This window comes from Eptatretus burgeri, chromosome 10 (genome assembly GCF_056783735.1).
Source record: "Eptatretus burgeri isolate ZD-2024b chromosome 10, Ebu_testis_v1, whole genome shotgun sequence".
NCBI classification, from domain to species: Eukaryota; Metazoa; Chordata; class Myxini; order Myxiniformes; family Myxinidae; genus Eptatretus; species Eptatretus burgeri.
In genome coordinates, this window is record NC_140970.1 from 38,918,389 (window position 1) to 38,942,673 (window position 24,285).

The 24,285-nt window shown below is 40.6% G+C and overlaps 1 long non-coding RNA gene across 2 annotated transcripts in view; it reads left to right on the forward strand.

Moving 5' to 3' along the window:
- LOC147018361 (uncharacterized) overlaps nucleotides 1-16,558 on the forward strand; it is a 28,308-nt gene extending 11,750 nt beyond the window's left edge. For both annotated transcript variants that reach the window (XR_015062795.1, XR_015062794.1), the window contains exons 2-4: nucleotides 14,294-14,403; nucleotides 14,510-14,635; nucleotides 16,417-16,558. This is a non-coding gene — a long non-coding RNA (uncharacterized LOC147018361). The remainder of the gene's footprint in view (nucleotides 1-14,293; nucleotides 14,404-14,509; nucleotides 14,636-16,416) is intronic.
- Nucleotides 16,559-24,285: the final 7,727 nt, after the last annotated feature.

The following is a 24,285-nucleotide window of genomic DNA, read 5'->3' on the forward strand; positions in this document are numbered from 1 at the left end:
CCCCCTTAATATTTCCAACAGCGAAGTGACGGTTTGTCTTTACTTGTATTAAATAAAGGTATCACAATAGAAAAATAATTTATGGTTTTAATTTATAGTGTGAGCCAGATAAGAGGTCAATTAATAAAAAAAACAACACGAATTATAAAATTTGTGTTTAAGAAAAATATTTTTCACCAATGCATTTAAATAAAAAGAATGTTACATATGAAATTACAAAAATCGACTACAACATACCTCTGTAACAGCTTCATTTGGGGCTACTCTACATCACCAGCCCTTCATTACCGCAGCAGGGACTGGAAGCCAGGTGCAGCTTGAAGCGAAATATACCCTCTGACCCTCAACGACCAATCAGTTCACCTCTGCCTCCCCATCCCCCCCCCACCCCCAATTCTTTCCCCTTCCCATGCTTCCACCAGAAGAGCTGGCATAAAGAACAATGTGGTAGATGCAGCCATCTGCCAGGAAACAAACACAAATGAGAAGCAAATGGGAGCCGTTTGAGGAGTTGAGTGAAGGGGGGGGGGGCAGTCGATGGGGAGGGCGTTGTGGTGCGTGGATTCCACAGACATGGTGTGGGATCAGAGAGGCAAAGCACACACATGATGGAGCTGCCCTAAGGAAAAAGAAACGCCATCTCAAAGGAGTCCACCTTCCCTTGATCATAACAGAGTGATGTTCCCCAAGCTCCTTACCCCCAAATCCTAGTTTCCAGTCCAGCTGTCACGCCACTCTCTGAACGTATAGACCATTCAACCTTGGGTCATTGGAAGCCGTTACTCCGGGAAATACTCTTTGAGTTGCCTCACTCTCTCAGTAGTGTTGGTCTGAGTCAAATCAAAATATTTTCAAGCAATCTGGCAAGCAATGATCAGACGATGCAGGTGATGATTAGTGATAGATCGGGATGCTTTGAGTGCTTTGATTCAGATGGATATGGATATAATTCATCACCTTCTCTCATAATAAAACCATGTTACTAAAATTAGAAATTATTATCCACTTAAAAAGAAAACTACAAGATACCCTGTGTGGTGTTTTTATTTCATAAATAATTTAAAGTGTTTGAGCATTAGTTAGTGCATTACTCTTTCACGGCCGAACCGTAGCACCTAAAGGCCCCAAATTTTAGGTGCAAGTACTTCAGAATATGGTTGAGCTTTTAAGCTACCTCATATTGGCATTGAAGGACGTTTTGGGGCCACCAAAGACTGCTATAAAGTGTACATTGGGATGTGGGTTCAAAGCAGTGCTGCCGACAGCCCGCAGGTAAAAGATAACCACCAAGAGGCTCCATAGCTTTTCATTGTCCAACACATCCCGAAACCTCCACTGGGAAAAGCTCACCTCCCCCCCCCTCCCTAGTAATTACATGAAGCAAGGGATGATTCTACAGTATCCTATGCTGTATCTATTTTGTTTGATGCCAAACACCATCACATGTGAATTATAATGTTAAGGTAGATGCATGAAATGCAGAACAATGTGATATTTCGTATTAAAATATACAATTATATAATTGAAGAAAATTGTTTAAGCCTTGCCATGTTCCAGATAATTGTCTCATTCCAGGAACAATTTTTTTTAATGCCCCTCATATTTATTTGCATAAATTCACCGCAATTGGTGGTAATGTCGCAATAATTGTTATAAACAGACATGCAGTCGTACTCCTGGTGACACACATGGCTCAAGGTTAACTGGCACAAACTATCACAAGATGTATCTTATAATCATCTCCCACTTCTTGAAATATCTGCTAACTTTGCATTTTGTCAATACATTGTATGTGAGTTTCTTTAAAAGTAACAATAGTCTTCGTACCTTGAGATGAGTTGGAACCCCATGTATCCCTAACCCCAGCGATACCTCTATCTATATCTTCAAATGGGAAGGTTATTGCCAATAATTGTTCCTTTACTTACCATTTTGTTGTCTGAGTGCTTTTACATTGAACAAGTGTATTATTCTCAGTTTTGACAAGCACATACTACATGAAATACTAGCAGGGGTACCTGGCATTGCCTGGTGCTGTTCTAATCCTGTTGGCATTTTGAAGAAATCAAATTTTGTTATTTTCTATTTGGTTGTGGGGCCCTAAAACACTTCCCTACACCCATTAAGGAATGTGGTTAGGGATCATTTAATATTACCTTTGATATACGACAAAAGCTCAGGCACTACAGAGCAATAAAAAAAAAACAATCCAACTGTTTTTTTTTCAAAATTTTCAAAAAACTTTTTTTTAATTTTTTGTTGCGAAAAAACACTCCCCGGCACTCACTGGTGAACCTCTGAAAGTTTGACAAAGATCCGTTTGGACATCTCTGAAGAAAATGGTGACACAAACAGAGAGACAAACACACATCTCTCCTATAGTATAGACGAGCAAATACAATCCGTCGCTTCACTGACGGGAATATTAAAGAGAGGGATGGGGCAGGAGAGAGAGAGAGAGAGAGAGAGAGAGAGAGAGAAAGAGAGAGAGAGAGAGAGAGAGAGAGAGAGAGAGAGAGAGAGAGAGAGAGAGAGAGAGAGAGAGAGAGAGAGAGAGAGAGAGAGAGAGAGAGAGAGAGAGAGAGAGAGAGAGAGAGAGAGAGAGAGAGAGAGAGAGAGAGAGAGAGAGAGAGAGAGAGAGAGAGAGAGAGAGAGAGAGAGAGAGAGAGAGAGAGAGGGAGGGATAGGGCGGGGAGAGAGAGGGATAGGGCGGGAGAGAGAGAGGGATAGGGGTGGGAGAGAGAGAGGGATAGGCATGGGAGAGAGAGAGGGGATAGGGGTGGGAGAGAGAGAGAGGGGATAGGGGTGGGAGAGAGAGAGAGGGGATAGGGGCGGGAGAGAGAGAGAGGGGATAGGGGCGGGAGAGAGAGGGATAGGGGCGGAGAGAGAGAGAGGGATAGGGGCAGGTGAGAGAGAGGGATAGGGGCAGGTGAGAGAGAGGGATAAGGGGCAGGTGAGAGGGATAGGGGTGGGAGAGAGAGGGATAGGGGTGGGAGAGAGAGGGATAGGGGTGGGAGAGAGAGGGATAGGGGTGGAGAGAGAGAGAGGGGATAGGGGTGGGAGAGAGAGAGAGGGGATAGGGGTGGGAGAGAGAGAGCGAGAGGGGATAGGGGTGGGAGAGAGAGAGAGGGGATAGGGGTGGAGAGAGAGAGAGGGGATAGGGGCGGGAGAGAGAGGGATAGGGGCGGGAGAGAGAGAGAGGGATAGGGGCAGGTGAGAGAGAGGGATAGGGGCAGGTGAGAGAGAGGGATAAGGGGCAGGTGAGAGAGAGGGATAGGGGTGGGAGAGAGAGGGATAGGGGTGGGAGAGAGAGGGATAGGGGTGGGAGAGAGAGGGATAGGGGTGGGAGAGAGAGGGATAGGGGTGGGAGAGAGAGGGATAGGGGTGGGAGAGAGAGAGAGAGGGGATAGGGGCGGGAGAGAGAGAGAGGGATAGGGGCGGGAGAGAGAGAGAGGGGATAGGGGCGGGAGAGAGAGGGATAGGGGCGGGAGAGAGAGAGAGGGATAGGGGCAGGTGAGAGAGAGGGATAGGGGCAGGTGAGAGAGAGGGATAAGGGGCAGGTGAGAGAGAGGGATAGGGGTGGGAGAGAGAGGGATTGGGGTGGGAAAGAGAGGGATATGGATAGGGGAGGGAGAGAGAGGGATAGCGATAGGGGTGGTAGAGAGAGGGATAGCGATAGGGGTGGGAGAGAGAGGGATAGGGGTGGGAGAGAGAGAGGGATAGGGGTGGGAGAGAGAGAGGGATGGGGTGGGAGAGAGAGGGATAGGGGTGGGAGAGAGAGGGATAGGGGTGGGAGAGAGAGGGATAGGGGTGGGAGGGGAGAGAGAGAGGGGATAGAGGTGGGAGAGAAAAGGAAGGGGTGAGAGGGGCAGAAGGATAAGAGACGGGTGAGAGGGGCAGAAGGGTAAGAGAGGGGTGAGAGGGGCAGAAGGGTGGGAGAGAGAGGGATAGGGGTGGGAGGGGAGAGAGAGAGGGGATAGAGGTGGGAGAGAAAAGGAAGGGGTGAGAGGGGCAGAAGGATAAGAGACGGGTGAGAGGGGCAGAAGGGTGAGAGAGGAAGTGGGGAGTGAGGGGAGGGGAGTGAAGGGAGGGAGAGGAGGAGGGGGATTCCTCCAGATGTGACGCCCAGCTGAAGGTACATCCAAGAGACCGCACACACAATGATGAATCACCCTGCCTGTGAAACACCAGGATGACAGTTTATAGCTGAGACGGAATAGGAACCCAGGTGAGAGCTAAGAGCGAGCATGTGTACTTCTCGGCTATCCTGCCTTGATTTGGCGATTCATTGTTTTATGAAAACCGTATTGATCCGAGCAGCAGTTCCGACTGCACAAAAGAAAAAAATAAAATAAAAAGAAAAAGCTTTCATTTGGTCAATTGGCACATTCCTTGACACTCTTTCCTCTCCTCGACCTCCGGAGAGTTGTATGGTGGAGGATAGTGTGAAAGAAGGGAATGGAAAGCAGAGCAAGGGGGGGGGGGCGGCACGAGAAGGTGGCACGAGGGGGGAGAGAAGGCGGCGCAAGGGGAAGGTGGCGCGAGGGGGGGAGAAGGTGGCGCAAGGTGGGCAGAAGGCAGCACGAGGGGGAAGGGGGGGAGAAGGTGGCGCAAGGTGGGGAGAAGGCAGCACGAGGGGGAAGGGGGGAGAAGACAGCATTATTATCTATGTGTGTGTATATATATATATATATATAAATATATATATATATATATATATATATATGTATACATATACATATATAAATATATATATAAATATATATATATATATATATATATATATATATATGTATATGTATATGTATATATATATATATATATATACATATACATATATATATACATATACATATACATATATATATATATATATATATACATATACATATATATACATATACATATACATATATATATATATACATATACATATATATATATATATATATATATATATATATATATATATATATATATATATATATATATATATATATATATATATATATATATATATACAGGGTAGCCCGAAAGTTACTTTAAACCCTGATAAATTTCTCGCACTTCCCTCCGTCCCTTCCCATCTGCCCTCGCCCCTCGCCCTCTATGGTATGCAGAAACACTGACTCAGAAGAATGATGGAGCACATACAGATACAATAACAAATTAATTATTGTAAGTACTGTTCAATAAAACCTGTATATTTAAAGAGATCAAGAACAATGCTTCACTGGGAAGGGGTAAAGTGACTTTCAGGCCACCCTGTGTGTGCGTGTGTGAGTATATATATATATATATATATATATATATATATATATATATATATATATATATATATATATATACACATATATATATCTTCTTCTTCTTCTTTCGGCTGCTCCCTTTAGGGGTCGCCACAGTGGATCATCCGTATGATCCGCATAGTGATTTGGCACATGTTTTATGCCGGATGCCCTTCCTGACGCAACCCTGGTCGCCTCTTACGACACAGGGATATGATACACCTATTTTAACCGGGGTATACACCGGCCCAGTACACTGGTACTCATTTCGCCAACCTCGGAAGGATGACAGGCTGAGTCAACCCCCTGGTGTATTAATTTAGTGGCTTGAACTCAGGACCTTTTGGACCAGGACTCAGGACCTGCCCTAACCACTGTGCCAACACCAGGCTTTATATATATATATATATATATATATATATATATATATATATATATATATATATATATATATATATATATATATATATATATATATATATATATATATATATACACACATACACACATATAGAAATATATATTGTTATGGATTTCAGAATCCGGTCTGATGAATGCATTCACACATCCAGGTCCTCAGACAGTTATTTCCTAAATGCATGTTCAGATTAGCTCCATCCCCATGTCTAATGGGATCTTAAATGTGATGCATTGAGAAGCGTAAAGGATAGATCCCCTCTCTGAAGGCCCTGTCACACCTTGACGATTTAGCCAGCGTATGCCGACGTATGAAAAATTTGTCTAAAACGCTAGCACACGTCGAATACGTTATGGACAAGTTTTGATAACATTAAAGAAGTGACGTCATTAAAATGACAGAAAAACTTGAACAACGCTACTGCATCAAATTTTGTGTAACGCCTGACGATTCCCAAGTGGAAACGATCCGCAAGATTCAACAGGCCTTTGGGAACGAAGCAATGGGCACCACACAGATAAAAGAGTGGTACAACCGCTTCAAAGCTGGTCGCACATGATCAGTGGAAAGTGAAGCACGTTCTGGTAGGCCCTCAACATCCCGAAATGAGATCGTCATTGACCAAGTGAGGACCCTGCTGATGCAGGATCGTCAAATCACGATCAGAGAACTTGCAGATGAGGTGGGTGTCAGCATTGGATCCGTTCATTCCATTGTGACTGAGGATTTGGGCTTAAGGAGAATCTCAGCGAAGTTCGTGCCAAAGCTGCTGATGATCGAGCAGAAGTAACTCTGTTTGGAGATCGCACAGGACATGCTGGAGACTGAACAGCGATCCCAACTTCTTCAACACAGTGATCACTGGCGATGAGACCACAGTGATCCGTCATTTTGTCAAAAACGAAAATCCGACGGCACTCACTTACACTTCCTCACTCATCGGCGGTCTGTCGGCGACTGACAGCTTCTGCAGGCGGGAAAATATTCACGCATACGGATTAGGATCGTCTACATACGTGCACCAAACCACGCCTCCCGAGCTTCATTAGTTTAAGCACGAAAAATTAAGGTTGGATACTTTTTGAACACACCTCGTATATGTATATATATATATATATATATATATATATATATATATATATATATATATATATATATATATATATACACACATATATATATATACACACATATATATATATATATATATATATATATATATATATATATATATATATATATATATACACATATATATGTAAACAGATGTTTGGTACTACAGAACTTTAATACGGACACAAACAAACACGACATAATAGTGACTGAAGCTTTTCGTGCTGCACTCTTAAGGGTAAAAATTGCAGCAATTGAAGAAGGAATTGAAGGTGTCTGCTTTATACGCAGGTCTCAATAAGGTAGACGCTGATTGTTTCAACCGTAATGACGTCACGGTTAATCCGAACGCCCATTGGTCAGCTCATCATCTTCACCTCAAGCTACCATTGGCTGGAGGTGAGTTCGTCGATGATTGATGTTTGCAACCACATCCTGGAGAGAGGGGGGATGGGTTTCCTCAAACGTCCATTCACCATTTGTTACCGTACTTCCCTTGATCTTTCAATGCTGAAAGAGACAGAGATCGTACAAATTCCTTTTGACGACATAATATGGGATCGGTGGTGAGGATGAAGGTTGCTTCCAACATACGTAAATGAAACGAGCTCCGACCTCGGCTCAACATCCTCAACATATCTGCGTTGTACTGGTCTGCACAGATAGGGTTGGCAACCAGGTGCTGTGCAATGACAGATGAAGCAGGTACAGTAGCCGGTGGTTGCTGGATATTTCTACATGCTCGCACTGATTGTGTTCTAACCCTCCCAATCTTTCTTCGAATCACCAAGGGGACGTGTTGTTTGATCCGATCAGCCAATCTTAGTGTTGTGTGGCCCATGTCCCGAGCTTCACATCGGCACTTAAACTCATAAATAACATTGCTGGTTTGTGAGGTGGGTAGCACATCCTTGTTGACTGATGTCAGCAAACGGTGAGAGGTAAAGATTATTCGGGGTTGCACAGCCAGAAACGTGTTGGACACAATATGTTTGATTTGTACTTCAAGCCTTCGTGATGATTGCCCTTTCCAGGGCATCCTGATATGGACTGGACATTTGTCTGGACCAATCTTCCGATCTCTTGTCGTGTTTAGAAACTTGTGTATGTATCTCTTAACTACATGCTCAGGATAACCATTCTCACCGAGTTTTGTCAATTTCAGCAGGAAGATTACAAGGTTAACAAATCCTCTGTGCTCGGTTAACCAGGATATTGATCAAGGCAATTTTGTTTCTCGTGGAGCTGTAGGAATCCCAGCGAGTATACTGCCCTGTGAAAGTGGGTTTCCAGTAGACGGATGTTGTGAAACCAAGGTTGGATCTATCAACCAACACGTCCAAAAACGGTAACGTGTTTGACGATTCCAGCTCCGTGGTAAACTTCAGCGCTGGATGGAGAGTGTTGAGCCATGCCTGGAAATTGTCACATCTCGTCCGAGACTCAAACAAAGCAAAAATGTCATCAACATACAGATAGTATACGATGGGCGAATCGACCCCTTGCCGACCAGTCAGTTTCGACATTTCATGATAGCCTACAAAGATATTTGCAAGAGCTGGGCCTAATGGAGAACCCATGGCCACACTGTCCCATTTGAACATACATCATGTTGTTAAAACAGAATTGCACCTCCCTTGTTGCTGTGTTCATTAATTCCACGAAGACGTGTTCCGAGATCATCGGTTGTTCCAGATCGGTGTGATACAGCAAACGTGTGCATATCTCAATCGTCTCCGTCAATGGTACATTCGTGAACAAACTTTTAATATCAAAGGATGCCATGATGTTGTGCCCACTTGTCGGTGTTTTAGCTCGAATTGATTCTGCAAATGTGAAGGAATCCTTAACCACGAAATGAGAAAGTGAATCCAAGACTGGTTGCAGGATCTCTCCCAACCACTTGGCAAGTTCATGTTGTGCCGATCGCACCATGGACAGTATTGGTCTTGGAGGGATATTCTCCTTGTGAATCTTCGGCAGGCCGTACATTCTTGGATGTTGGGCTCCAACAGGTTTAATTCTGTTGTACACCTCATTTGATAGTTCTCCACGTTTGAGAAGCTGCAACAGTCGTTTGACGATCTGACCTTCCACCTGAGGTGGCAATCGTGTTCCGTTACACCGCCCAGATATTTAAATTTGGTTTCGTCCTTCAGAATGTCCATCATCTTGTCGATGTAATCAATCTTATTCATGATTACCACTCCGGGGCCTTTATCCGGTTTGCAGATGTGAAGGCAGCATTCCTCCTCAATCCTTGTATTGCCAAGAGAACATCCGTGACGTCATTCGGGATTCCACAGTACGCTTGCATGAGGTCCGATAGCCTTGCCCTCAGCGCCTGGTCTGCTTCGTTTGACACAGCCTGATGCATTGATAGTTGAGCATACAGGAGTTCAAACTCAGCAAAAATGTCTTCCCTCTTGATATTCTGGTTGGGAATGCCAAAGTTAAAACCGTGCGCCAACGCAAACCTTTCCATGTCAGACAGATTAGAGTCCGATTTATTGAGTACATGCTGGGATGAGTCTTTGATCAGGGAACCGAATCGTTTCTCCTTCAGGCAGTCGATTGTACGATCACATTTCTTCTGCGCCGCCTTCTCTGCACGTTGGTCAATCGCTGCAATGTATCTACAAAACCAGATCGTGTCACACAGCGACATGAAACCACGTGCTTCGTTCCAGGCATTGCGTCGGACGTGACGTAGCGCTGACTGTGTGCGATTTAAGCGACGGATCTCATCCAGAATAAACATCCATAAAAGTTTACCACGGAGTTTACCTGGTTTACCACGGAGCTGGAATAAACATAAAAGTTTACCACAGAGCTGGAATCGTCAAACACGTTACCGTTTTTAGATGCGTTGGTTGATAGATCCAACCTTGGTTTCACAACATCCGTCTTCCGGAAGCCGATCTTCACAGGGCAGTATACTCGCTGGGACTCCTACAGCTCCACGAGAAATAAAATTGCCTTGATCAATATCCTGGTTAACAGAGCACAGAGGATTTGCTCACCTTGTAATCTTCCTGCTGAAATTGACAACATCATGAATATACTCGGTGAGAATGGTTATCCTGAGCATGTAGTTAAGAGATACATACACAAGTTTCTAAACACGACAAAAGATCGGAAGATTGGTCCAGACAAATGTCCAGTCTATATCAGGATGCCCTGGAAAGGGCAATCATCATGAAGGCTTGAAGTACAAATCAAACATATTGTGTCCAACACGTTTCCGGCTGTGCAACCCCGAGTAATCTCAACCTCTCGCCATTTGCTGACATCAGTAAACAAGGATGTGCTACCCAACTCACAAACCAGCAATGTTATTTATGAGTTTAAGTGCCGATGTGAAGCTCGGTACGTGGGCCACACAACACTAAGATTGGCTGATCGGATCAAAACAACACGTCCCCTTGGTGATTCGAGGAAAGATTGTGAGGGTTGGAACACAACCAGTTCGAGCATGGAGAAATATCCAGCAACCACCGGCCACTGTACCTGCTTCATCTGTCATTGCACAGCACCTGGTTGCCAACCCCATCTGTGCAGACCAGTACAATGCAGATATGTTCAGGATATTGAGCCGAGGTCGGAGCTCGTTTCATTTACGTATGTTGGAAGCAACCTTCATCCTCACCACCGATCCAACATTATGTCGTCAAAAGGAATTTATACGATCTCTGTCTCTTTCAGCATGGAAAGATCAAGGGAAGTACGGTAACAAATGGTGAATGGACCTTTGGGGAAACCCATCCCCCCTCTCTCCAGGATGTGGTTGCAAACGTCAATCATCGACGAACTCTGGTCCAGCCAATGGGAGCTCGAGGTGAAAATGATGAGCCGACCAATGGGCATTCGGATTACCGTGACATCATTACAGTTGAACCAATCAGCGTCTACCTTATTGAGACCTGTTTTAAGCACGCGTCTTCACTTCCTTCTTCACTTGATGCGATTTTTACCCTGAGGAGTGCAGCATGAAAAGCTTCGGTCACTATTGTCATGTTTGTTTGTATATATATGTATATATATATATATATATATATATATATATGTATATATATATATATATATATATATATATATATATATATATATATATACATATATATATATATATATATATATATATATATATATACATATATATATATATATACATATATATATATATATATATATACATATATATATATATATATATATATATATGTATATATATGTATATATATATATATATATATATGTATATATATATATATATGTATATATATATATATATATATATACATACATACATACATACATACATACACACACATACATGTGTTTGTTCATGCTAGTGTTACTATTTTGTTTTCTATGACTATAAAATACATGTGTATTCATTATATTCACTTATCATGTTCTGTGGAGGGGGTAACAGGAGTTTGTAAACACCCTGTAGATTATTTGCGAAGAGGCATGTTGTAAAAGTGTTACCTTAGAAGTGGAATTAGATGTTGTTCGTCGAATGGATGCTCGTGAATGTACCATTGATTTTTTGGGGCTAATTTTGCGCCCTATTTATAAATATGGGGCCGTTCAGGAAAAAGATGTACCGCCAACTTCGACTGCTTCTGGAAGAGATTTATTTGTATTTAAATGTCTGGTAATTGTTTTGTACCTATTTACATGTATGTATACTTGAATATAACTGTCATTAATCAAAAAGGTCTCGGCACTATTGAGTGATAAAAAAAAAATCCTAAAAAACAAAAAAAATTCTAAAAAGAATAAATAAATCGAACTTTCTTTTTCAAATTTTTCAATTTTTTCTTTTTTGGTCTAAAACAGTCCCAAGCACTCAATGACGAACCCTGAAGGTTTGACGAAGATCCGTTCAGCAATCTCTGAGAAAAATGGCAACACACAGAGTAATGGCTCTCTTATAGTAAAGATTTTGCTTTCTCTTTACAAATGTGAATGCCTGAAATCTACCCCAAGAGCCTTGGAGCCTCTAAATATATTGTTGGGTGATACAAGCCTTCTTTGCAAGTGGCTTTTTGGCACGAGGGATGTGCAGAACAGCCAAGTGAAAGTTTCCAAGTAACGTAATTACCTCCACCACCGAAGGTAGATGGAGGTTATGTATTCACCGCTGTTTGTTTGTCTGTTTGTTTGTGAGCAGGATATCTCAAAATGTTGATGGATTCGGATGAAACTGGGTGGACAGGTTTAGTGTGTGACAAGGACGAATCGATTCGATTTTGGTGACCATCTGGATCCGGATATGAGGATTAAAGTTTTCTTCTTTTTCAGTGATTCTTCACAATTGAGAGATGGGCCAAAAAACGATATAAAGCACGATATCTCAAAAAGTTGTGGACGGGTTATGAAAACATTTGATGGATGGAGTTGGGTCGGTGACAAGAACAAGCCGATTAGATTTTGGTTCAGGTCCGAATGCAGATCCGGCCTAACAGTGGGCTAAAAATCGTGAACTGTTCAGCCTGGCTGAGGTATAAACTCTACCGAATGCCGTTATAGTTGCCTCATGCAATAATCATTTAGCATGTGCAACGCATGCACCCATAGTTTTTCGAGATGATGTGAAGTATTTTGATCAAGGTTGAAGCAATCTTTCGCAAGACAACAGCGTGTGGGTCATCAAGAAATTCTGATTCTTCAACAATCCATTACAATGCCACGTGTTTCAGAAAATGACAGGAATGAAAATCATTTGACACATTCAAGCACGGTCTTCTATTAGCCATTTAACTTATAAGCCAGAAGCCGTTATCAATGCACAGAATCAACAAAATATATGCCAAGCAGTGTATGTCCCAGAATAACGACTGCCACACAGGACCCATACATTCACATGACCCATCGACACAATCGGTTTTGAAATGCCCAGAGTACTACAAGCCCACTCCCTCGACCTCTCAGGACAAGTGTCAACAGCATCTTGAGGCATCTTCGTGATGCAAGGATTTGCTAGCCATCCTGTTGTGGATCCAAGACTTGCACTGTGACACATCCAAGCACGTTTGCAGTGGACAAATCGGCATGTCTGATGGACAGGCATGCGATGGGCAAGTTTTGTGTTCAGTGACTAATCCAGGTTTCTCCTTGAAAGGCATGATTCCCATGCACGGGTCTACAGAAGATGAATTGAGAATATGCCTCAATCTGTGTCTGGGAAACCACAACTTTTCGACATGGAAGTATCAGGATGTGGGGTGGTATTGCTGAAACCTTTTGCACCAACTTGATCCATATCCATGGAAATCTTATGGCAGTTTCATAAATTATTCAGAGAAAGCAAAACAGCAGATTAATGTAGAGATTTAGAGAAACATGTGTTGCCTACCCTTCAAAAACATGGTCCAGGAATCATCTTGATGCACGATAATGCTCCTCCTCACAGGGCCATTCGAACAAGAACCCTTCTCAATGCCAAAGTTAATGGCCTATCATTTCACCATATTTAAATCCAATTGATCAAATCTGAGGTATCATCGATTGGCATGTTCAAACCTTACCAAAACAGCTACAACCCCTCGATGAGCTGGAATAGGAGCTGATTCAGGTGTGGCAAATCATTCTTTGAGCTCAGATTTGATTTCTCATGTAGTCAATGTGATGACAGTGTAATGCATTGATTGATGCTGGATGTGGACAAAGCTAGTATTGAGTTTGTGACTTCCACGTTGAATCTCAATGTGAAAACATTTGTCACAACGCAACATCACATGATTTGGTCACAATCTTATTCATTAATATGCAGCACAAGGCAGCAGGGTGGCATCATTGGCTGAGGGCATAGCTGTGCTGCTTATGCAATGCCCTCTGTAGGTTAGGACAGGAATTTGTAATTTCTTCAGGGTGCCGACAATAGCTCATCTACTCTTCGTGAAGGACACTGTGGGATCTTTAGCGTCCACCAACCAATGCTGGCAGACGGGACGCCCGTTCAATGTCTATCTGAAGGACTGCACACACATTGAGGAATTACCCTGCTGATGAAACACTAGGATGACAGTTTATAACTGGGATGGGAATCAAACCCAGTTTAGACAGCTTAGAGGCAAGTTTGCATACCCCTAGGCCATCCGGTCAGCCCCTTGGTCACAATGACATGGACATGTAATTATTCAGCATTTATTTCTGGAAGATGTTTGCAGCTCCTGTGTGTCCCATGATGTCACATCAGTAAATCGCATCAACAGCAACTACTTGTTTTTTTTTTTTTGTTTCTTTTCGAGGAAAGAGTGTAGATGGTCCCAATAAAGTTGAAACTAAAAATATGATGTAACTTTTGAACAATGTCACGTAAGCATTGCAGGCTATACATTTAAATATTGAATCAATAGGCTGGCAGGATAGCCTCAATGTATGCATGCTAACTGTAAGCTGTCTAACCTGGGTTCGAATCTTGATCGAGCAATAAACTTTCACCATGGTGTTTTGTATGCAGGGCGATGCATCAGTGTGTCTGCTGTCCTTCGAAAGGACGTTAAGCTGGAAGGACCCGTTGGCTCACATTCGTTGGTGGAAAGATCCCACGATGTCTTGTGCAAAAGGGAGGTGAGTTATTGCTGGCAGCCTGAACAAATTATAAATTCCTGCTTAAACTGCAAGTCTTGTCTTGTACACTCCTTGACACCAGATTACACTGTTTGCTATTTCACAGTGCTGTTGTTGGCTGCGCAACAGCTCCTCCTCCATACACATATTCAGGTTCCCAAGTGGTTTGCATGTCACAGGTGAACGGCCATCATCAGCCTCAAAGGACATGCGATGATAAATCAATGGACAGGTCTGGAAGATGTTTGTATCTCTTTCTCATCTTGCTCCTCACCGACAGAGAGATTCTTGTGTGCATTTGTTTACACATTCAAGGGAATTCCTTATTTAGTAACATCAAGTTAATCTGTCCATACCCTCAGTCTGTACATTATTTACACCAAACATCTACTTTTCAGTATATTGAGTATCCATTACAATTATTTTTCATACAGGATGGAAATAAATAGCCAAATGCAAACTCTTGCAAAATATGCAATGCTCTCCTTTATATCCACGTTTGTGAATGTTATGTCTTCACCTTGTGACACAACATGGATATAAGTTGAACGATGCTTATTTCGATTTACAACGCGCAATACAATACATGCTGAAGAATAAACATCATTCAACCCCTGACATATAGTCAGTGACGGACTGGGAGTTAAAATTGGCCCAGGAATTTGTAAGCACACCGGCTCAAATTCAGGCTGCAGGCAATTATTTATTTCATCATTTTTTCCAAGCTTTTTTTTCAAGGCTAATTCAACGTACCTCTCAGCTAAAATAAATTATGGTCTTAGTATCATTAATTGTACGCAATGCAATGCCGAAATAAAAATGTTGAATTATTGATCAGGGTTAACCTCAACTCATTGAAGAAAATTTTGAAATTTGTTGTGCAATAAACTTGGGACATGTCGTATAAGTGGGATTTGGCCGTGCGATCTTACGCGCTGCTCCGGCGCATGCTCCCATACCTGACCTGATCTGATTGGCCCATACAGACTGGTCCAAAAAACAAATGGCCTGATGAGGAAGGATCTTTGGGGCTGCCAAATATGAGTTAATGCCAACTGAGAGGGCAAATAAGCGAGGACATATTTTAACATGAAGACCGCATCATGATGTGTGTGTGTATATATATATATAATTATATATTTCAGAATTCAAACATTAATTTTGCAAATTTATTTGTTACTAGTACGGGCCCGTAGGTGCGTAAACGACGACTGGTTAGGGGCATTATTTCAATTAGATTGGACCAACCGTATCATAAATGGCCATAACTTGGGAAACATACTCAGGTTCCCAGTGTCAATTGTGAAGTCATATCAAACGAAGAAGAATTGTGTTGAAGAATTGCTCCCTCTCTCTCTCGCCCCCCTCTCTCTCCCATAGTCTCGCCCCCCCCCACTCTCCCCCTCCTCTCTCGCCCCTCTCTCTCGCCCCCCCCTCTCTTGCCCACCTCGCTCCCCCTTTGTCTCGCCCTTCCTCTCTCCCTCCTCCTCTCTCGCTCCCACTCTCATCCCCCCCTCTCCTGTCCCCCTCTTATCTCTCTCGCAGATATTGGTCGACAGAAAAATGCCCGTAACTTGGGAACCGCTCGTCCGATTAATATCAAACCTTGAAAAGGCACATCCACGGGTCCCCAGCAATATTCCTGGCAAGTTTCAATCGTGCAAAAGAAATAATAATAAATAAATAAATAAACAAACATTAATTGTGACGTCATTCGTGACGTCATAGCACCGTGTCTTGTCATTGGCCGACAGATAAATGGCTGTAACTTGGGAACCGCTTGTCCGATCGATATCAAACCTCGAAAAGGCACATCTGCGGGGCCCCGGCAATATTCCTGGCAAGTTTCAATCCGATCGGACTGGCGGTCGTCAAGAAACGGCGGTCGCAGTCAGACAGACAGACAGACAGACAGACACACACACACACACAGATTGCTGGAATTATAGATAGATATCATGATATAATCATCTTTATATACCCTAATTGTTCTTCCCTCTTTGTTTTGAACAGAATATGTTGACCGAGTTTCAAAATCACAAACCATCAGACTGCTGCGAAAGAAGATTTTGTTCAATGTTTTTAACCTTGTTTAATTATATATGCTTTGTGTAAAATTATCTGATTTTGAATTACAAAAAAGAATAAAGGAGATGTAAAGGGGAGGGGGGGTTGGGGGAGGGTTAGGGTTGGGGGGTAGGTGCGCTCCCCCAATGACCCACTACCCCCCTCATTCCTCTCCCCTCCGCATGTGAGTGTGGGGAAGGGTGGGGGGGTGGGAGGAGGGGGTGGTGGGTCAAGGGTGGGGGCGCACAGGGGGGCGAGGCTTGTGTGGGTGGGTGGGGCTTGTGTGGATGGGGCTTGTGTGGGTGGGGCTTGCGTGGGTGGGTGGGGCTTGTGTGGGTGGAGCTTGTGTGTATGGGGTTTGTGTGGATGTGGATTGTGTGGGTGGAGCAATGTTTTTTTAATCAAATAAATATGTTGTGTATGGGGAACAAATAAACTAATCACTAATTATGTGGACATGATGGAGGTGGATGTGGCTTATGTGGGTGGGGTTTGCGTGGGTGGGGTTTGCGTGGGTGGGACTTGTGTGGATGTGGCTTTTGTGAGTGGGGTTTGCATGGGTGGGTTTGCATGGGTGGGGCTTGTGTGGATGTGGCTTTTGTGGGTGGGGTTTACGTGGGTGGGGCTTGTGTGGGCAGAGTCAAAAAGGGGCGGAGTTAAAAAGGGGTGGAGTCAAAAAAGATTTTTTCAATTTATCTTTGTCTTTTGTAATTCCTGTGAATAAAATGAACCTAAAATCTCTTCCCCTTTAAATCACATAATTTGTAAGTCCAAAGGTTTTTTTTCAATTTGTCTTTGTCTCTTGTAATTCCTGTGAATAAAATGAACCTAAAATCTCTTCCCCCTTTAAATCACATAATTTGTAAGTCCAAGGAACTGTGCCGACGACATCAACAATTTTTAAAAGTTAATTTGTCCATCGCTTGGTATAACCTTTTTCAAAATGAGATTTCCACCTGTATATTCTTACAATATCACCAACTTTGAACTTAGGCTTTCTGGCATTAATCTCTTTTTCATATTTTAATTTTGTAAATGTATCTGATGGTTTAATTTTCGTTGAGGTGTGAATCGTATCATTATACTTATCTACAATGTCTTGAATTAAAGATAACCATTGTTGAGAACAGAGTTAAGTGAATTTTTTATATAGTCTCTCTTTTAAAGTGCAATTAAAACGCTCAATTACAACCACTTTTCCTTCATTAAAGGTGCTGTTTCATGTAATGTTGTTATTTTAAAGAAAATTCATAAATGTTTTGTTGAAGAACTCTGTACCCTCATCAGTCCATAGCTTTTTAGGTTTTCTCTTGCTTTTATTGAATATCTCTTGGAAAGCTAACATAAGAGTATTACCTGTTTTGTTTTTCAAAGGGACAACCCACGCATATCTACTCCTCAAATCAATATCGGTTAAAGCATACTTGTACCCCTTATCATCATTGAGTTCAATTAAATCAGTGGACCAGATATAATCAACTTCCTTGGAATAAACCTTCCTTCTCTGAAACTTTGTGATTATTGGTTTATGTAATTCATCAGCTAATTGCTCTTCAATCTTAATGACATCATTAGAGCCTATAAGTTTTTTGAATTTCCAAGCCCAAGTTTCACTTTAGCACTGATCATCTTCTTCACGATGAACCTATCAACTTTTTCTCTCAACGTTGGATTTTGTATCGGAGACAAATGATACAACATTTCTCTATCGGCTTCATGTTTTTCTTCCAACGTCGTGTTATTCCCGTAATCAATATCATGCTTCCTGCACACTTCATCAACCCTATTGATAGGTTTGCTCCACTGTTTAGGATTGTCAGCCTCATCTAATCTTTTATTCAAGTTTGTTCCTGGACCACAGAAAGAATACCCTGGTAGATGTAATTCCCCTGGTATTCCAGTTGTTGTAAATTTACTTCCTGATAAAAACTTTTGTATATCTCCCCCTCATTTGTGTTTGGTGATGAATTTACTCTTTTTAGAGCCACACACCGAACATGTACCTTTTTGTATAACCCTATTATTTTTACTTTGAAGATACGAGATATTTTTACTTTCGGTTTTCTTTTTACATTTGAGACAATAACTCATTTATTTATGTGAAAAATTCCTACAGAGTGCGAAAACCTTTTTAGTTTCCAACATGCACATTTGAATCTTATTTTAAAACATAAAGAATCCTCAGAAATGTCTTCACTCTCTCCTCCATTTATTTAAGAAAAAAAAATGTAAAACTTTAATCAAAGATAATTACACCAACATCATCAATAACTAGCATACCCGCGCTCTGCGCGACATGTTGGGGTGGGTGTGTTTGAGAAAGGAACTGATGCAGAGTATCAGTAGTAATTTTACTTTAATGCAGTCAGTGGAATACGATTTCACTGTTTCAGAACCATTTTATTTACTTTTTTTGTACCATGTACCTCATATGGTCTTTGAGATAATGTAAGCCGAATATCACGTTACTCGAGCGCTGAACAAAGTCGAAGATAGCGCGACACAAAACCACAAACTCGGAAATAATGTATAAAATATAATCTTTTCCTTCTTTCTCTTCTTTATCTCCACTTTCTCATTAAAATCTTCTCCCTGAAATCAATGTTAATACTCTTGAAGCATATATTTATTTCTAATAGACTTGTCAATTCTTTGTTTTCCTCCTCAGTGCGTTGAGATGTATTTATTTCCTGTAATACCTTTGATCTTTTTATAATCTCACTGGTTTCCATATTTTTTATATTTATTTATTCTCTCTTTCTTCCCTCTCCCTCTCCTTCTCTCTTCTCCCTCTCCTTCTCTTTAGTCTGTTTCTTCAACTCCTTCCTCATCCCTTACTATTCTTCAACCACTTTCACCCCAAAAAGATCATACATATATTCATCTGGATTCTGCGATACTCTTAAATCCACAATTATTTTTCTCATAATCGGAAACCAATAAGATTTATTGATGATTTCTAAAAGAGTTTTATATTGCATCACTTTTAGAAGTTCATTTTTATTTAATATTTTAATCAAATCTCTATTTGTGGGTTTTTTAATATCATTATAAGGCCAGTTCTTAATTGAAAAATGCCCGTGTGTATGTTCCAATTTATAAGGAATGTAAAATCTAACACCCTTTTCTTATAGGTATCCTTGAATGCAAAATTATAATTTTCTTGAAGCCTTCTTGCTGTCATTTATGTATCAGAAATATGTGACAGATTATTATGATAACACTTAATACCACCCCATCTTCCTGTTGTTAAATCAGTTTGTATTCCTCGACTTTGTATAATTATCCAATTTCCTTCCTTCTTTGTCATATAAACTATTGCTTGATCATCATATAATTTCCTATTCCCAAAATCGTGTATTTGTTGTTTGCTAATTGTGCTTCCACATATCTCCTGATTCTTACAAAGAGGATAATATTCTTCTTTACGAGACTGATAAAAACCGTGTAGGTCTTCAAGGTTCAATGAAAAAGACCAATTATATCTTAAATCACACATATACCTCCATTTCTCAATTCTCATATTAACTATACTTCCTTCTTTATAAAATTCAATACTAAGCAGGTAATTGAATTTAATAAGAAAAGGTGTCTGGTTTGTTGAACCAGGTGTTGTGGTTGTAAATTATACTCGTTTAACAAAACGTGCCATTTTATTTAAGGATATATATTGTGATAAATCACTTAATCTCACCAAGTCATTCGCGTCAATCGGGCTTGGATAATTTAATAATTTATAAACATTTTTCATATTAATATTTTTTGCGATACTATATTTCTGTCATTCAGCCTGTGCCTTTGTGTAATAATTTGATAAATCAATATCCAGTTCTTGGGATACACCAAAGATAGAACCATCTTTCCCAACATGTCATTTATTTTAGATTAAAAATAGTCATTAAAAATTTTATTTTTGTTGAGTTGAAATAACACGTAAAGACATAATTGACCACAGCACTTAGAATTTAATTCTTGGACTTGAAATGTTTGATAAACACCATTCTGTAATAATTGTATTACTTCAACAGGTGGTGGAAGACCATAACTATCAAAATAATATTTGTCTTGACTATTAAAAATACAAACTCAATGAGAACTTCTTCTTTCGGCTGCTCCCGTTAGGGGTCGCCACAGCGGATCATCCGTTATGATCCGCATAATGATTTGGCACAGGATTTACACCGGATGCCCTTCCTGACGCAACCCTGGTCGCCTCTTACGACACAGGGGTATGGTACACCTATTTTACCCGGGGTATACACCGGCCCAGTATACTGGTACTCATTTCGCCGACCTCGGAAGGATGACAGGCTGAATCAACCCCCTGGTGTATTAATTCAGTGGCCCAACAGGGCTTGAACTCAGGACCTTTTGGATCCCAAGCCGCTGCCCTAACCACTGCGCCAACACCAGGCTCACAAACTCAATGAGAACCTTTCCCATTATTATCTTCTAAGTTCATAACAATATTCTTTGTATGTTTGAACACGTTTGTTAATTCATCTCTCATACAAATAACCACATTATGAATTCTTAATTTCTTACAATATTTGATAAGTTCTAAATTTGATGTTGTATTCTTTCCAAATTTTTAAAACCACTCATCAATGCTCATTTGTTTATTATAAAGATATAATCCATTATACCTTTTAGTTAATTTTACACCTGCTTGTGCAATAGAAGAAAGCATATTTCCAACTAACAATCTCGCTTTATCAGGTAGACTTTCAAGTTTTTCAGTAAAATCTACAATTACACCACTTCCACTAATTTGTTTCTCCAAGTCTTTGTTATGTCTTTCCAACTCTTTTTGAGCCTGGAGTTGAGCCTTCCTTTCGTTGGCAGTTTTCACTGCTGCTGAAATACCACCGTCAATGCTCCAGCCACACTTAAACCAGCAAATAAAGGAATTAGAAATGGGATAAATCCTCCACTTGTCTCTCTTATTGAATATTTCTTCAACATTAGTTTTGACATTTTAATTTTAAGTGAGCCAGTATCATGCAAGATTTTCACCTGTTCTCTTGTGAGCAAAACATCAATTCTTACTGCTCCTTTTCTCTGAATTGTATTGACGTTAATAATACAAGGCTTTTGAATTTGAATACAAGATGATAGTTTATGAAGATTGATTTGATTAACATATACCCCAGTTGGCACTTTACGACTCATTTATTTATCAAAAAAATAATGTGAGACTAATCATAACACCATTATCTGTATTAATCTGTAATTCTGTTTCTTCCAAAAGCAAACAATATGTATCAACTTCTTCACTCTCTCCTCCTTCAATGTATAGGGAAGTATCCACTCGATTAGACTTTATAGTTTCCTTTTGAGCACTCAGGTCAATCGCATAGATTGTATACAGACTTTTAAATGCTGTCATATCCAAAATGGGTTCTTTATTTCCATTGCTTTCACACACCTTTTGGTGAGGCTTGTACGCTTCAGCATCATCATTTTTTTTCCAATTAATTTCCAATTAATCTCGTGGATAAAATGTTCCATCCAGAGAAACGCGAAGTTGTTTCACCTTAGCATTATCACTCAACGCATTATTCTTATCAGTAGCAGTATCACCATCTGGTTTTAAAAAAATGAGCCACAGATATCGTGACTTTCCTTCCAGAACACCCAAATTCCATGTGTAAGTGGTTTGTTTCAGTTTAACGTGTTGGCATCTTCTTTTAAGGTATGATACATTGAGCGGTTTCTTTAAGTTAAGTCTTCTATTCAACATCTTTTCTGTTTTAAGTTTAGGAGTATATTCACTAACACACCAAATAATTTCATCAATTAGAAATTTATTCTAAGCAGCAAAAGCATTAGCCACACCAAAAAGCAATATATTTTGATTATCATTCCTTTGCAGTTGAAACCTAATTTTAAGACCATACAGAACTTTATCATGATGACAAAATCCAAATATACCTTCAAGAGGAACTGCCGCAGTAAAACAATTACCTGCTTTTGTATCATTATACATTCCTTTTCTTTGACTATATCCAGGGTCTGTGTTTGTTCTCTTTGCCATGTCAGGAATAAAACCTTCGACAGCTCGCTTTCTCTTTCTATCACCAAATGAATATAGTGTAAATTTCATCATTTCAGATGCAGCAGAGACATAATCAATCGCTTCAACTTCTTGTGTTCCAATATAAAAACGAACACTATCAAACATTTTCCAGAAGAAATCATTTACGAGTGTAGCGTTTGTGTTATTTACAGCCTTAGTGAATGTAAATTTACACAACAAGAAACTTTCGGCGAGATTCAAATAAGTTTGTTGATGATTTATTTCAAAACTTTTTGTTCCATTTGTATTTCAGTCTGTTTCAGTTATGTCATTTACCTTGAAGTAGTTTTATTTTTTAGTGGAGTTTGAATGGGAATGGTATCATCCAAATCATAGATACTATCAATTGCTTCCATACTTTTATTTATTGAGGAAAACAGATGTTAAAACTTTTGAAACACTGACCCAAGTATTGGTTCACGAGCGCCAGCCAGAGTGACCACGATATTCGTAATGTCTGTGTGTCTGTCTGTCTGTCTCTCTGTCCAGAGCATAACTCCGTGGACTTTAATCCAATCTTGATGAAACTTGGTTATGTGTTCGATATCAATTTCTAGTTGTGTTTTCCTGGATGTGGGCGTCCTACGCCCATTGTGGGCGGAGCCACGCCAAAAAATAGCCATTTTTAGGGGGTAGTCGGATAAAAAAAATCTATGTTTTCCTTGGGAATTGACTGAATGGAATTGGTTCTTTGGTATTAGAATAGCAAAATGAATTATCTAAAACTTGTCGTTGTCTGATTTTTCATTTTCGTCCCAAGGTCATGGTCACAAGGTCAAAAACTTAGAAAATTGCGAATTTTGACATAAAAATCATATGACCGCCCAAATTTTGAGAGCTAGGATGACAATATCTTTTATGCATAATCTTGAGATCATTCCCCACCTAAAGTCTTCAAACCATTTTGCTCTATCTCGAACACCTTGACCGTGGTGCCCCCCTCAAGTTTGTTTTTACGCTGATTTCATCAAAGTATGGATAATCCGAGGAATACGAAATGCCATATAGCCTATATGACATTATATTGTTCCTGCAATGTTCCAGAGGAAGTTTTGCACCAAAGGTCATAATCCTTGACCTTTGACCTTTAAAGGCCACAAAGGTCAAATTTTCAAAGTTGTGGGAATCGAACTGGGTTTTCGACCTTCTTCGACGAACTAACTCCAATAAACTATAGCACATATTCTGTTCCTTATTTTCATGTCCACAACATTGTTTTGTGACCTTTAAAGGTTATGCAAAGGTCAAATTTTGAAAGTTGTTGAACGAAAACGGGTTTTCGACATTTTGCAGCTAATAACCTGTCACCCGTACCACATCATGTTGATCATTTTTATAACTTGGTCAAAAATTATCACATTGTCTCATCCTTGACTTCTGAAACAATCTACATCGTCAAATACCGCTCATGAACCATTGTCGTCTTCAGACTTGTTGCCTTTCTTAATTTCTTTTATTGCTTGCAATTTATGAGATTCCTTTCGTGCATCTTTTCTACTCTTTATAGCACCTGCTACATTTCCCACAGCAGAAGCAGTAGAACCAATTAGGTCTTTATGTTTAAGAATAGTTGAACCTATACCCATTAGAGTATCAATTATCCCATCTTTTGGTTGGTGGCACCCCACGAAGACCAAGAATCCTCCAGAGGGCATCTCGATTCACTGAATAGAACGCTTTACAGAGATCAACATAGGCTGCAAGCAGCCCCTGCCAAAACTCTCGTCTGCGTTCGG